Here is a 16,428-nt window from a genome sequence, read left to right as displayed (position 1 = left end):
CAACTGCCGGAGGGATTCTGGCAAACCCGGCTCCGAGAACCACGTGACACCCCGCCCCACCCCTGCCCATGGGGTTCACCCTACTCGGTCCGCTCTCAGTGTCCCCAGCCCGGGGAGGGACGGGAGCGGGCGGGCCGAAAGCGATCATATGCTTTCTCCAACGGTTTTGTTTGATTTTAAACTCTCTGGCGCGCTCCCTGTTTCTTGCTCCCTGTTCTCTCGCGCGCCGCCCAAGTTCGCGCTCTTGCTTTTTCCCGCCTTCCCCCGCCCCACAATGGCCCGGCCATTGGCAAACCGCTGCCATCTTTCCTGTGGCAGCTCCTTGAAGCTCTCTCCGCTCTTGCATTTTTATTTTTGGAATTAACTCTCACTTTTCTTCTCCAGCAATAATAATGCACTTTTTTTTTTAATGGCTTTCTCCTTCAAAAATCTGAAGTAATGTCTGAAACAAGCCCAAGGTGTTTTTTTTCCCCCCCTTTCATTTGAAGTTTCATCTCAGATTTGTTCAATTTCCAATTCTGGTAGCCTTTGACACAAACATTGGCATCTCAGATGACTGGGTAAGAGTGGTAGGGGGGATTGTTTGTTGTTGTTGAGAGAAACAGTGAGGTGAATTGCCAACCTCATTAGCAGTTGACCAATGAGGGGAGTGTCATAGGTGTATTTACTTTTAAAAAACGTTTCAAAAAACAGACAAAATCCGCTCATTAGTGGTTGACCAATGAGGGGAGTGTCATAGGCGCTCTTTACTTTTTTTAAATGTTCAAAAAATGGACTAAAATCCGCTCATTAGCGGTTGATCAGTCCTACCGCTCATTAGCGTTGAGTGACGTGATGGTTGACCAATCCTACAGGGGAAGCACGGTGTGTCATGGGGTGCATTTCATGGCATGTGTGGGAGGGGCCTGGGTTAGATACAGATTAAAGCTCCCTCTGCATTGCCCCATCAAACACTCCCAGCGGCAGCGACAGCACTGGTTAGATACCGAGTACAAGCTCCCTCTACTGTCCCACCAAACACCCAAGATCCCGGGGGAGAGGGAAGCGCGCAGGTGAGCTCAAGATAAACTGCCCTACCCCCTTCCCCACCCGGTATCAACCGTGCAGCCCGAGAGCCCAGGCTCAGCTCCGTTTGCGGCCGCGTGCCGGGGACTCGGCCTTGTCCCTCCCTTGGCCCCGGTCACGGGGGCTCGGCTCCGTTTGCGGCTGGGGGACTCGGGCTCTTCCCCCCCTCAGGCCAGGTCCCGGGGCTCTCGGTTCCATTTGGCGGCCCGGCGGGCCCGGGGACTCAGCCTTTCCCTCACCTCGACCCCCGGTCCCCGGGTCTTGGCTCCGTTTGCGTGCAGCGCGGGCCGGGGACTCGGCACTTTCTTCTCCCCCTCAGCCCCGGGTCCCCAGGGGCTCGGGGCTTGCTGTTTGTGGCCTCGGCGCCGAGGGGACTCAGGCCTTTCCCCCCCCTCAGCCCGGTCCCGGGCGGCTCGGCTCTGTTTTGCGGCCGTCGGGCGCGGGGACTCAGCCTTTCCCCCCCCTCGGCCCCGGTCCCAGGGCTCAGCTCAGTGTCCCAGCACTGATAACCACGTGACACCCTCGCCCGGGTATCTTCCTATTCGACCACTCTCAGTGTCCCAGCGCCGAGGACCCCGTGAAACCCCACCCCACCCACGGGGTTCACCCTACTCGGTCCGCTCTCAGTGTCCCAGCCCAGCAACTGCTGGAGGGAGTCTGGCAAACCCGGCTCTGAGAACCACGTGACACCCCGCCCCACCCCCGCCCATGGGGTTCACCCTACTCGGTCCGCTCTCAGTGTCCCAGCCCAGCAACTGCTGGAGGGAGTCTGGCAAACCCGGCTCTGAGAACCACGTGACTCCCCGCCCCACCCCAGAAACAGTGTGGTGAATTGCCAACCTCATTAGCGGCTGACCAATCAGGGGAGTGTCATATGCGTGTTTACTTTTTAAAAACGTTCAAAAAACAGACAAAATCCGCTCATTAGCGGTTGACCAATCAGGGGAGTGTCATAGGCGTATTTACTTTTTAAAAATGTTCAAAAAACGGACTAAATCCGCTCATTAGTGGTTGACCAATCCTACCGCTCATTAGTGTTGAGTGACGTGATGGTTGACCAATCCTACGGCGGAAGCGCGGTGCGTCACAGGGGGCGTTTCATGGTGTGTGTGGGTGGGGCCTGGGTTAGATACCAAGTAAAGCTCCCTCTACTGTCCCATCAAACTCCCAAGATCCTGGGGGAGAGGGAAGCGAGCAGGTGAGCGCAAGATAAACTGCCTACCCCTTCCCCGCGGTATCAACCGCACGGCCCGAGAGCCCGGGGGAGAGGGAAGCGAGCAGTTGTGCGGAGGCGCACGGCGGCTCCAGGTCACCAAGGCCTCTCTGTCTCTCTCTCCTTCCCTCTCTGTCTCTCTCTCTCCCTTTCCCTCTCTCTCTCTGTCTCTCTCTCCTTCGCTCTCTCTCTCCTTCCCTCTCTCTCTCTGTCTCTCTCTCCTTCTCTCTCTCTCTCTCCTTCCCTCTCTCTCTCTCCTTCCCTCTCTCTCTCTCTCCTTCCCTCTCTCTCCTTCCCTCTCTCTCTCTCCTTCCCTCTCTCTCTCTCCTTCCCTCTCTCTTTCTCTCCTTCCCTCTCTCTCTCTGTCTCTCTCTCCTTCCCTCTCTCTCTCTCCCTCCTTCCCTCTCTCTCTCTCCCCTTCCCTCTCTCTCTCTCTCTCCTTCCCACACAGACAGACAGACAGACAGACGGATCCTTTTATATGTATAGATAGATAATACAGGAGCATTATACCCAGTAACGCACGGTGTGTTATTATCTCTTTTTTATATACATATTTTACTTCAGTATTTTCCTAAAAATATTAATAAACTCTCCGTTAATAGCTCCTTATTTCCCTCGGGGTTTTATCTTTTAAAAAAAAATCTGGGTGTTGGAGTTAAGAATTACGGTTATTTTTTCAATAACTTTTTAAATAGATTATTTTTAATTTTTTTTCGTAGGCCTGATGGCTGGAAAGACGCAATCGGCGGTCTGAAACCAGCACCACGAGAGGCTCAACCCGGGAGCGCTTTCCTACAAAGACGCCGCGGTTTTCATTCAGAGGCCGACGAGGGGGAGAATATTTAACGGATTTTTCGGCGCTTTCGTTACCGATGTTTAAATATTTTACTTCAGTATTTCCCTAAAAAATAAATAAACTCTCCGTTAATAGCTCCTTATTTCTCTCGGGGTTTTATTTTTTTTTAATTAAAACATTTCGGGTGTTGTAGTTAGGAGTTACGGTTATTTTTTAATTAACTTTTGAAATAGATTATTCTTAATTTTTTTTCATAGGCCTGACAGCCGGAAAGACATCGAGCGGGGGACCGTCGTCGGGGGCCCGGAGCGGGAGCTCATCAGGGGTCAGCCCGCCGTCGTCGGGGGCCCAGAGCGAGAGCTCACCAGGGGTCAGCCCAACCGAAAGCAAGCAGGTGAGCGACGGTGGTCCAGTGTATTGATTTCTTTTTGGGTTCAATAAAGACTCATTTCTGAAAGAGAATGTTGTTTAATCTAAAGTCTTGTTCAAGACTTTCTACAGCTTTTTACAGAACACACTATGCTGTGATGCATCTAGAATGAAACTGAAAGTAAAACTCCTCTGGACTGCTTGTCTCTCACATGACCTCTGCTGGTCAGGCACAAGTAATCAAAAACACAGACAAATATGCTGTAAGGCATAAGTAATCAAACACAGACAAATATCATCACTATTTGCTGATATCATTACATCTCCCTTTCTTAAAACAAAAGTATTTTACTTTTAACTAACAACATTTAATGAACTTACATTATCATTGTCATGATCAAGGTTTTTTACCCTTGCTTTGTGTGTTCACATGAAATATGTCAATACTCTAGAACTTGAAGAAAGAATAAGATAACATTACTTCCTTCTTTAACAATAGTCCTTAAATTTGCTCAATGAGTCTCTCAGGAGGCTTCACATGTCTTGAGGATTTTCTGATTGATTGTCCTTGAATCTGAGTTGTTGCCTCAGATGATTGGTTCTCAGCTGTGTGATCAGGTTGTTCACCAGTATCAGTCTCTTGACCTGTTGTGGCTGGTCCCATGAGAAGATCTCGATGATTTCTTCTCAGAACAGCACCCTCATCTGTCTGAATGGTGTATGATCTTGGTTGAACTTCACTCAGGACAGTTCCCTTCTGAGTCCATGTGTTTGTTTTGTCTTTCAACCTTACTTGGTCACCAGTGTGGAGTTCAGGTAGGTTTTGTGTTCCTCTGTCATAGTAGTACTTTTGCTTTTCTTTCTGTTGCTCTTCGAGCTTCCTCACTTTCTCCCCCTCTTTTGTTTTCAGGAGGTTCTCCGGGATGGGTAGGTTTGACCTTAGCCGACGTCCCATCAGGAGTTGGGCTGGTGACATACCACACTCGAGCGGCGTTGTGCGGTATATAAGCATGCTTTGGTAGAAGTCAGTTCCACTGTCTTTTGCCTTGTACATTAGTCTTTTCACTGTCTGGACCGATTTTTCCACTAGTCCATTGGACTGTGGATAGTGAGGACTTGACGTTGTGTGGACAAAGTCCCACTCTTTGGCAAAGTGTCGGAAATTTGCATTGTTAAACTGGGGTCCGTTGTCTGTGAAGACCTCGCTTGCCACGCCATGTCTGGAGAATATGGCTTTCATACTTCTTATCACAGTTTCTGCAGTGGTGGTGTACAGTCTACAAACCTCTGGATACAGGGAGTAATAGTCTGTGATGACAAGATACTCCTTCCCTTGACATACGAATAGGTCAGCACCTACCTTCTGGTAAGGTCTGTCTGGTGCTGGGTGTGGCTTTAGTGGTTCTACCGGATTGCTTGCTCGATATTTCAGGCATATTGTGCAGTTTGACACCTCATTTGTCAAATCTTGGTTGATTCGTGGCCAGTACATCACCTCTCGTGCTCTTTTCTTACACTTTTCGATTCCCAGATGTCCTCCATGGATCTTTTTTATCATCTCTCTTCTCAGACTCTTTGGGATAACTATTTTACTTCCTTTGTAGATGATGTCTTCGACCATTGATAGTTCCGCCCTGCAGTTCCAGTACTCTGCTATATCAGGTGAGCAGTCTTGCTTCATGTTGGGTCATCCATCCAAGATGCTTGTTCTCAGTCGTCTCATTGTTTCACCTTTGTTTGTCTCAGTCTTTATGAGCTCCATTTTTGCATCTGCTATGGGCAGTGCACTTGTGATCATGTCCACGTAGGCGTTCACTTTTTCATCCATTGTGGTGTTTGCGGGCTCACTTGGGTCAACAGCTCTGGACAACGTGTCTGCTGTATACATCAGCTTACCCGGTGTGTATGCAACATTCAGTGTATAGCGTTGCAGCCTGATCATCATTCTTTGTATTCTAAGCGGACAGCTATTCAGTGGCTTTTGGAACAATGCAGTCAAGGGCTTATGGTCAGTCTCTACACTGATTGCTTGTCCTGCCACAAACTGGTGAAATCTTTCACAGGCATATGTGATGCTGAGCAGCTCCTTTTCTATTTGAGCATATCGCATCTCCGCGTCTGTCATTGAGCGCGATGCATATGCAATAGGTTGCCAGTAGTCATATTGTTGCAGAAGAACGGCACCGAGCCCACTCTGTGATGCATCTGATGATATCTTGATGGGTCTCGCTGGGTCATAAAACCTCAGAACTGGTTCCTCTGTGAGCAGTTTCTTTAGATCGCTCCATGACTTCTCATGCTCATGATTCCATTCCCATTCTATGTTCTTTTCAGTTAGTCTTCTCAGTGGCGCTATTTTTTCTGAGAGATTGGATATGAATTTACCCATGTAGTTGATCATTCCATTAAACCTCTGCACGTCCTTTTTGCATTGTGGCCTTGGCATATTCTCAATGGCGGACACCTTTCTGGGATCCGGTCTGATGCCCTCACTGCTAAGGATATCTCCCACGAATGTCAGTTCTGTCACCCCGAGCTGGCATTTCTCTCTATTCAGCTTCAGGTTTGTTTTCCTTGTTGCTTCCAGCACTTTTTTCAGTCTCTCGTCATGCTCAGTTCTCGTGGTTCCCCATACTATGATGTCATCCATTGATGTATCAACTCCCTCCAGGTGCTCATAGATCATATGGATAGTCTTGTGATACACTTCAGGAGCTGAGGCAATGCCAAATGGTAACCTTAGGAATCTGTATCTGCCAAATGGAGTGTTGAACGTGCACAGTCTTGAACTTGCTTCGTCCAGCTTCATCTGCCAAAATCCTGAGGACGCATCTAACTTGCTGAAATATTTTGCATTTGCAAACTGTGCCATGATTTCCTCACATGTAGGAAGCTTGAAGTGCTCTCTCTTTATTGCTCTGTTTAGATCTCTTGGATCCAGGCAAATTCTGAGCTTTCCATTCTTTTTGTCCACTACGACGAGGGAACTCACCAACTCAGTTGGCTCATCTATCTTCTGAATCACGTTCAGGCTTTCCATCCTGTCCAACTCTGCCTTCAGTTGCTTTTGAAGAGCAAATGGAACTTTTCTGCATGGATGTATGACCGGTGTCATACTTTTATCTACTCTGATCGTGTGTTCTCCTGGAATGCAGCCTAGACCCTTAAATAGGTCTTTGTACTCTTTCATGAGTTCATCATAGACTGTCTCTCCTTCGCTTTCCACAACGAGGACTCTCTTTACCCTGAGTCTCTCACAGGCTTTTCACCCTAGTATGGCTTGCACATCCTTTGGCACCACGATTAATGCTAGGGTGTGCTCTCTGTCCTTGTGTGTTACTTTGACAATGCATTTTCCTTTCACTGGTATATCAGTACCTGAGTATGTGGTCACATTCACTTGTATTCCATGTAACTTTGGTTTGTGTCTAATTCTCTTAAAATCGGTCTCTGATATCACATTAACTTGTGCTCCAGTATCCAATTTAAATGGAATGTGTATGTCGTTCACTTTTAGTGTCAACATCCAGTCTCTTTCTTCTCTTTTGTTTTCAGACACAACATCTACATAGAATTCCTCTATGTCGCTTTCATCTACTGCATGGACCTTGCTTTGTTGCACTTGGTTCTTGCAGCAACGGGCATAATGGTTGTTCTTGTTGCAACTATTGCAAGTTTTACCATATGCTGGACACTTTCTTGGTGTATGCTGTGTACCGCATCGACTACATGACTTCCGATTGTCCCTTTCATTTTCGTTTGCTGGCCACGTCTCTTTTTTCACATTGGCGCTCTCTTTGTTAAACGGTTTGTATCCGTTCTTTCTCACTGCATCCACGTTGCAGCTACTGTCACTGAACAGCTCCTTTGCCTGCAACTTCACAGTCTCTGTAACCCTACACAGTGCTATGGCTTTTCCCAGGTCTAGATCTTGCTCTCTTAGCAGTCTTTCCCTTAGACCATTGTCTCGAATACCACACACCAGTCTGTCTTTTATCAGCGAGTCTGTGAGTCCCCCAAATTCACACGATTTGCTCCGGTTTCTCAGTTCAGTCACATACTGATCAATAGTCTCGCCGATTTTCTGTACACATGTGAAAAATTTGTGCCTCTCAAAGGTCACGTTGCGTTTAGGTATGCAGTAGACCTCAAACTGTTCCATTATTTTATCTAGCTTCATTTTGTCTCCATCAACAGCGAATGTGAAGTTATTATACACCTCCAGCGCTTCATCACCCATGACATGCAAGAACAGTGACGATTTCTGTTTATTACTTTTCTTGTCAGCTCCGATTGCCGCTAAATACAACTCTAAACATTGTTTGAACCTTCTCCAATTTTCAGCCACATTACCTGTTAATTGAAGCGTCGCCGGTGGGTGTAAACCTTCCATTTTTCACTTCGTTAGCTATTCTCTAATGGTAAGCAACGATGTTCTCTTTTGGCTTGCTAATTTGTGGAGAGCTGATTTCGCTTACTTGCCACAACTGCTTTCACTGTCCCATCAAGTTGCTAACTTCAGATTTTTTTCTCTTTCAGCCACTTCTGACATCATGTATTGATTTCTTTTTGGGTTCAATAAAGACTCATTTCTGAAAGAGAATGTTGTTTAATCTAAAGTCTTGTTCAAGACTTTCTACAGCTTTTTACAGAACACACTATGCTGTGATGCATCTAGAATGAAACTGAAAGTAAAACTCCTCTGGACTGCTTGTCTCTCACATGACCTCTGCTGGTCAGGCACAAGTAATCAAAAACACAGACAAATATGCTGTAAGGCATAAGTAATCAAACACAGACAAATATCATCACTATTTGCTGATATCATTACAGTCCAGAGCGGGAGCCGCCGCGCACGGGGGCTCCGGGTCACCAAGGCCGGGCTCTGAGTCCTACCCCTTCCCCACGGTCTCAACTGTGCGGCCCGAGAGCCCGGGGGAGAGAGAAGCTGGCTCTATTACAGCCCCGGGGGGGTTGGGGTGTGTCAGAGAGACTCGGCGCCATTCCCTCCTTCCTCCCCGCCTCCGGCCAATCACCCCCCACACACCCGTGGGGGGCTGGGCTCAGCTCACACTCAGTGTGAAAGAGGAGGAGGTGGCCGGGGATCCGTGGCCTACCGCCTCAACATCAATCCCCGAGCTCAGAGCTTTAGCAAAGCGCAGAGAGTGAGAGAGACTCACCTCAGATGGTGTCCGGCGGGTCTGCGGAGAGCCTCCATCTCCTCACACAACACACACACAGCCCGAGCGATGAGAACCTCTGGTTTCACCTACATCTCCTCTCTCTGGATCCTCTTTTAAAAATTTTAAACCCACAATCTCGCCTTCTTCCTTCCTTCCTTCCTTCGTCCGCCGCGATTCAAACTGCCCGCCGACCTCACAAAATGGTGGCCGACCTTCATCACCCGCTGGGCTCTGAGTCCAGCCCCTTCCCCGGGGTGTCTTCCTCTCTTCTCTATCTCCTTTCCTCACTCTCTACTTCCCCCTCTCTCTCTCTCTCTTTCCTTCCCTCTCTCTCTGTCTCCTTCCCCCTCTCTCTGTCTCCTTCCCTCTCTCTCTCACTCCTTCCCTCTCGCTCTCTCTCTCTTTCCCTCTCTCTCTCTCTCTCTCCTTCCCTCTCTCACTCTCTCCTTCCCTCTCTCTCTCTGTCTCTCTCTCCTTCCCTCTCTCTCTCTCTCTCCTTCCCTCTCTCTCTCTGTCTCTCTCTCCTTTCCTCTCTCTCTCTCTCTCTCCATCCCTCTCTCTCTCTGTCTCTCTGTCTCCTTTCCTCTCTCTCCTTCCCTCTCTCTCCTTCCCTCTCGCTCTCTGTCTCTCTCTCTCTGTCTCTCTCTCCTTCCCTCTCTGTCTCTCTCTCCTTCCCTCTCTGTTCTCTCTCCTTCCCTGTCTGTCTCACTCTCCTTCCCTCTCTCTCTCTCAGTCCCTCTCTCTCTGTCTCTCTCTCCTTCCCTCTCTCTTTCTGTCTCTCTCTCCTTCCCTCTCTCTCTCTCTCTCTCCTTCCCTCTCCCTCTCTCTCTCTCCCTCTCTCTCCTCCCCTCTCTCTCTCTCTCCTTCCCTCTCTCCCTCTCTCTCTCTCTCCATCCCTCTCTCTCTCTGTCTCTCTCTTCTTCCCTCTCTGTTCCTCTCTCCTTCCCTCTCTCTCTCTCTCCTTCCCTCTCTCTCTCTGCTTCCCTCTCTCTCCTTCCCTCTCTCTCTCTCCTTCCCTCTCTCTCTCTCTCCTTCCCTTTCTCTCTTTCCCTCTCTCTCTCTCTTTCCCTCTCTCTCTCTCTCTCCTTCCCACACAGACAGACAGACAGACTCATTTATATATATATAAAAATTATTTTTTCTTTTTTCATAACAGCATGCCCTCAAGAAAACGTAGCAGACTTGGACGCAGCACTTCTGGTGCATCCTGAAAAAAGGCTGAGAGAGCTGCTGCAACTGAGGAGCAGAGACAGGCTCGCCTTCAAGCTAACCAGGACAGAAATGCTTCTGCTAGATCAGCTGAGACTCCTGAACAATCTGAGGGACGCCAAGCTGACAACAGAGCAAGAATTACAACTGCCAGAACCTCAGAGACTCCTGACCAGACTCATGCACGTCAAGCTGCTGACCAGGCAAGACATGTCCAAGGCAGAGCCTCAGAGACTCCTGACCAGACTCAGGCACGTCAAGCTGTTGACCAGGTGAGACATACCCAAGCCAGAGCCTCAGACACTCCTGACCACACTCAGTCACGTCAAGCTGTTGACCAGGTGAAACATTCCCAAGCCAGAGCCTCAGAGACTCCTGACCAGACTCAGGCATGTCAAGCTGTTGACCAGGCGAGACATACCCAAGCCAGAGCCTCAGAGACTCCTGACCAGACTCAGGCACGTCAAGCTGTTGACCAGGTGAAACATTCCCAAGCCAGAGCCTCAGAGACTCCTGACCAGACTCAGGCATGTCAAGCTGTTGACCAGGCGAGACATACCCAAGCCAGAGCCTCAGAGACTCCTGACCAGACTCAGGCACGTCAAGCTGTTGACCAGGCGAGACATACCCAAGCCAGAGCCTCAGAGACTCCTGACCACAGTCAGTCACGTCAAACTGTTGACCAGGCGAGACATACCCACAACAGAGCCTCAGCGACTCCTGACCAGACTCAGGCACGTCGCCAGGCCGACAATAGACGCAGCGCCATTGCCAGAGCTGACATTTGGAATCATTGGCTCGGAGCAGCCTTCTCCTATACACCCACCATCAATTATGAAGCCGACCCCACAGTCATCATTGGCAAGATGACCATCATTTGATACGTGGCATGCTTCGCTCTAAGGGATTCATTGCACTGGCTGTTGCCTCATCAGGAATCGCTGCAACTCTTCTCCAAGGAGGTCGCACTGCCCACTCAAGTAGAAAGGTGAATGCTTTCAGGTAAGATGCAGTGTTATTCTGTACAGCATGTTATAAAGCAGATAATATACTTTAACACACACCAGCACGGTTAATCTGAAATTTAACTAAAGAGAAAGGTGAAAAATAACACCAATTCTCAGTCATTGGGAATTTATTATTAAATACTGCATGTGGTCTCTGGGTAAATCTTTGGGACCTGAAATTATGCCTTAGCCCATTTAAAATAAATAGGCTAATTCCTCAAACTCACGAATTGTTTGTACACGAATATCCCACAAAGTAATTTCACTGCCTTAAAAGTATTTTTCCCCTTTTTGTTTATGATTTTCTCTTTGCTTAATCAAAGATTCAATGTTGCCTCATCAGGAATCGCTGCAACTCTTCTCCAAGGAGGTCGCACTGCCCACTCAACCTTTGCTCTCCCTCTGGATCTGACAAGACAACAACACCTGGTGTGTTACATTAGCAAAGGAACTGGTGCTGCTCAGCTGCTTCAAAAGTCTAAACTCATTGTGTGGGATGAGTGTACAAAGGCCCACAAGAGGGCACTTGAAGCACTCAACAGAACTCTTCAAGATCTGAGAGGCTGCAATAGGCTGATGGGTGGCATCACCCTGTTGCAGGCACGTGATTCCCGCCAAATCCTGCAAGTTGTCAAGATCTCAATGATAACATTGCACAATTATACTTCTGCTTGCTACCTCCAAAGTGACATAGAAGGAAAACTATAAAACCTGGAGTATATGGCTACTGGCAATCTCCATTAACAAAAAACGAAGTTAAAGAACCACCTCCTGGGTGTTTAGGAAGAGTTCTTCAATCCCGACAGTCTCATAAACAGTTTTATAAACATGGCACAGGGTTCTTGAGTTCCCTTGGCACCATCGGGCACTCCAGCTAGTATATATATAAAAGGATCCGTCCATCTGTTTGCCTGTCTGTCTGTATGTCTGTCTGTCTGTATGTCTGTCTGTCTGTTTGTCTGTCTGTCCGCTATACACTCAAAAGTTATAGAGCGTACCTACACATATGTTATATCAAAAGAAAGCTTATGATTAGGGGAGTCTCATAGGCATATTTACTTTTTGGTCAGACAAAAATTGTTTGGACAGTATACAAAAAAGTTCAAAAATCCGCTCATTAGCGGTTGACCAATCCTACCGCTCATTTGCATTGAGTGACGTGATGGTTGACCAATCCGACAGGGTGGGCGGGGCCTAATCCTTCAAACTGCCATTAGTGCGGGAGCGGGAGCTGAGCGGCAGCCATCAAACACCTGCCAGGCCTCAAGCTAAAAAAATGGTAATGGAGGTGAGGAAATTGTTGATTCATTAGTATTGACACATTAACCACTGGAGGCAATGCTAGAAACGATGCAGATGGGGATTAAATGATATGAAATATAGATTTCCAGCAAAAAAAAGGTTGGTTTTAAAAGAAAAAAAAATCCATTTGCAAAGGAGTGCATGATACACTAAGTTTGCGTTTAATGTTTTATGAGGCATTTTAAGATAACGGATCCCCAGCTGAACCCTATAGGTAAGCTCTTTTTCTGTTTGCAGCCGCGCGCCGGGGACTCGGGCTTTCCCCCCCTCGGCCCGGTCCCGGGGCTCGGCTCCGTTTGCGGCCGCGCGCTGGGGCCTCGGACTTTCCCCCCCTCGGCGGTGGATGAGCTGCCTGCAGGCCTCAGGCCTCGAAGCCTCAGCCTCTCCTCGCCAGCCACGCCTGAGCTAGGCACCGCCCATCCCACTGGGCCCGATTCCAAACCAGCGGCCCACGATCGCCGCCATCTTGTTAAAGGCTGGCAGGGCGGGGCGGAGCCGAGTGGAACCATCGCCGCAATCTTGGTAAAGGCTGGCGGGGCGGGACGGAGCCAAGCGGAAGCTGGCGTCACCCGGGGTGACGGTAAAGGCTGGAAGGGACATCATGCACACACGGGACAGGCACAGGGTGCGCGCGCAGCAGGCGACACACCCCGTCACCAAGAATGAGACCAGCCCAAGGCAGTGCCACACAAGAGGGCACCTGACCAAGCACAACAAGTTTGTCAGAGATCTGATCCGTGAGGTATGTGGTTTTGCCCCCTATGAAAGGCGTGCAATGGAATTGCTGAAGGTCTCTAAAGACAAGCGTGCACTCAAATTCATCAAAAAGCGAGTTGGTACCCACATCCGTGCCAAGAGGAAGAGAGAAGAACTCAGCAATGTGCTGGCAGCAATGAGAAAGGCAGCTGCAAAGAAAGATTAATCTGTACAAATTTGCTACAATTAAAGTTATTTCAAAGTTAAAAAAATAAAAAAATAAAAAAATTAGACATGGGAGAGTAACAGCTAATAATCCAGTGTGCAAATAGAGGGGAATGCAATTGATCAAACAGACGGACTGATCCTTTTATACATATATAGATAAAAATTATTTCTACTTTTCATAACAACATGCCCTCAAAAAACCCTCGGCACTGCCGGGCACTCCAGCTAGTATATAATAAAATAATAGATGAATTAAGCCCTGGCAGAAGCTCCGTAACGATCAGGAGGAAGAAATCTTTCAGCAGTGGGGCTACTAAACAGAACATTTTTAATTGTGAAAGGGAGCAAAGTTATTTTAAGAAAGTCTGAGGTAAGTTTCCAACTTTAAATTTTTTTAAGAACGGGTTTTGAGTACTGTAGTGATAAGGAGCAACTCTTGCTGTGTGCAAGGCCTAATTGAATTAGATTTTTTTTATTAAATGTGAAAATGACTGTTTAAAAATGAATAATTTAACATTTACAAAATTAAAAAAAAAGAAACTTTTCATCAGTAATATATATTCTTTTAAGTAAGTATGTATGTCTGTATATATTCCTTTAAGTATGTGTATGTATGTATATATTCTTTTCAGTACGTGTATGAATGTATGTATGTATGACTTTCAGATAATGTCAGTTATTGGAAAATCATCTCCGGCTGTGATATTCATCAGGCGGGTATGACGTGTTCCCAAGCCGATAACGCATGTTTCCTGCCATAGCCCGAGGTGATTTTCTAGCCACTCACTTTATTAAAATTACTTTAACAACTCTTTCCATTTTTTCCTTACAAGGATGTCTGTGTAAAGAGGAAGCCTGAGTGAGAAACATGCCCTCTATAAATGGTGCCCTCATGCTCTGAGCGATTTTGCTTCAGAGAATTCGAAACGCCAGGGAACAACATAGAAGAGTGAGGAACCATAACCGTCTCCTGATCAGAAGGAACTACTACCCACCCCAGAGAGTTTACAGGGAGAGGCGATCATTTGAGATGTTGTCGGAGGAGTTGTGTGTGAGGAGGCTGCTCTTCAGTAAAGTGGCAATCGGCCGATTATGTGACATGTTGAAGGAGGACCTTCAAACACGCTCGAAGAGCTGCACTGCCTTGTCAGTGAACATGAAGGTAACCACAGCATTGAACTTCTTTGCAAGTGGATCATTTCAAGCAGGCACCGGTGACATAAGCAACATCTCCAAGAATGCTGCGAGGGTCTGCATTCACCAGGTCACAGATGCCATTTTCCGCAGGCTTTCAGAGTTCATTAAGTTTGACTTGTCCACTCGACATCAAAAGGAGATGGCCCTTGCATTTCATCGCATTGCTGGATTCCCCAAAGTGATTGGGGCCGTCGATGGAACCCATATTGCATTGAATGCACCAGTGGATGCACCTGTGACATACATCAACAGGAAGGGGTATCATTCATTGAATGTAATGATAGTATGTGATGCGCACCTCAGGATCCTAAACGTGAATGCAGTGCACCGGGGAAGTAATCATGACTCCTTCGTCCTCCGTAACTCGAACTTATATGATGCCCTCAGCAAGTTGCCTCCAGGATCCGCATGGATATTGGGCGACAAGGGCTACCCACTAAGACCATGGCTGATGACTCCCTACCGCAAGACCAATAATGAGGCTCAGGAGAGATACAACCAGGCACACGTGTCCACACATCAAGTGGTGGAGAGGACAATCGGAGTTCTGAAATCACGCTTCCGGTGCCTGGATAGGTCAGGGGGAACCTTGCAGTATTCTCGCCAGAAAGTGGCAAGGATTGTGATGGCCTGTTGTGCTTTGCATAACTTTGCCCTGCAGGAAGGACTGACCTTAACACTGCAGAAGAGCTCCCTGCTGAAATGGAGGATATAAGCGATGCCAATGTGCCTGTGGCCAGGCCTGATGGGGAGGAGCCAAGTGCTGCCGAAAGTAAGGCTGCTCGGGAACTGCTAGTAGCCAACACCTTCACGAGGTAGTGTTGCCTTGTACCTACCCCTCCCCCAGCAAGGCAAAGAAAGGAGCAGACACAATTTAAAGTGAAACAGTGAACTTTTATTGCAGCATCAAAGACTTTTCAGGTTCAGTTTTGATGTAGATAGTTTATAACTTTTAAATATTAACTAGCTATTTTCTACTTTTCAAAGATTCGTAAACATGAATAGTTCAGAAAAAAATTTGTAAACAGTTTAAAGTGACTTTTTTTGGTTTCTTAGTGCAATTAAGACATTCAAGATGTTAACTAGTTATTTTCAACTTTTCAAACATTCGCAAACATAAATAGTTTGGAAAAAACTTTGTAAACAGTATAAAGTAACTTTTTTTTGTTTCTTAGCGCATTAAGACATTCAAGATGTTAACTAGCTATTTTCAACTTTTCAAACATTTGCAAACATAAATAGTTTGGAAAAAACTTTGTAAACAGTTTAAAGTAACTTTTTTTTGTTTCTTAGTGCAATAAAGACATTCAAGATGGAAACTAGCTATTTTCTAAATTTCAAACAGTTGTAAAAATATTTTTGATAAAATCAAAGTTGAAATTTTTTTCAAAGTGACTACAGGCTGTACTTTTTAAACGAAAAGGTTACATATCCTTTCAGTCACAAATATACATTTCAATGAAAAAAGCAAAGACAACATATAACATGTAAATAAAATGAAAAATTAAACAATTGAACGATTTGCCCCCTCGCATCTGTGCCTGAGGGTCAAAGGAGGTGCATTGCGCAAAAGGTGACACCCTAACGTCTCCTGCGCCTTCTCCCTCCCCGTGACTGGAGCCCTCTGCTGCCACTTGAAAGGCCCCTGTGTGCCATCTCTTGCCCTTCAGCAATTGCCTCATGAAAGGGTTGCTGCTGCTGCAAGTCAACGTTTGCTTGCATCATGACTGGCGGACCAGCTGGCTCCTGGGCCCACACTGTTTTTGCACTGGGAGCAGGTAAGGGCGCTTCTGCGGGAGTCAAAGTAATGGCAGCAGAATGTGGTTCATGCGAATTAAATAGTCAAATGAGATTCTCATTAAGCGACACCAACTGCAATGCTATCTGATTAAGTGTAATGCCAAGATTATCGATTCCCTGCTCTAAAATCAACATCCTTCTCAGTAAGAGAACACATCAATTGAATGAAACCTTCAATCTGTTGCACCTCAGCTTGTAAGTGCTGTTCTAGTAAATCTCTTTCTGCTCCTCCCACCTGCACTGCAGTATCAAGCTGGTGTCTGTCTGTGGGGCTACAGTCATCAGTGCCTCGCACAGAGCCAGAGGGGCCAGGAGATGGTGAGATACTGTGCAGCAACGCATGGTCCATACACTCCTCTT

At 47.2% G+C, this 16,428-nt stretch overlaps 1 pseudogene; it reads left to right on the top strand.

The window, feature by feature from the left end:
• Nucleotides 1-12,748: 12,748 nt before the first annotated feature.
• On the top strand, nucleotides 12,749-13,114 carry LOC147116041 (large ribosomal subunit protein eL36 pseudogene; annotated as a pseudogene).
• The last annotated feature ends 3,314 nt before the right edge of the window (nucleotides 13,115-16,428 follow it).

This window comes from Somniosus microcephalus, chromosome 6 (genome assembly GCF_052327205.1).
Source record: "Somniosus microcephalus isolate GS21.2 chromosome 6, FLI_Smic_1.0, whole genome shotgun sequence".
Lineage (NCBI taxonomy): Eukaryota > Metazoa > Chordata > Chondrichthyes > Squaliformes > Somniosidae > Somniosus > Somniosus microcephalus.
Note: the sequence above shows the minus strand (reverse complement) of the source record. Positions and strands in the feature narration are given on the sequence as shown.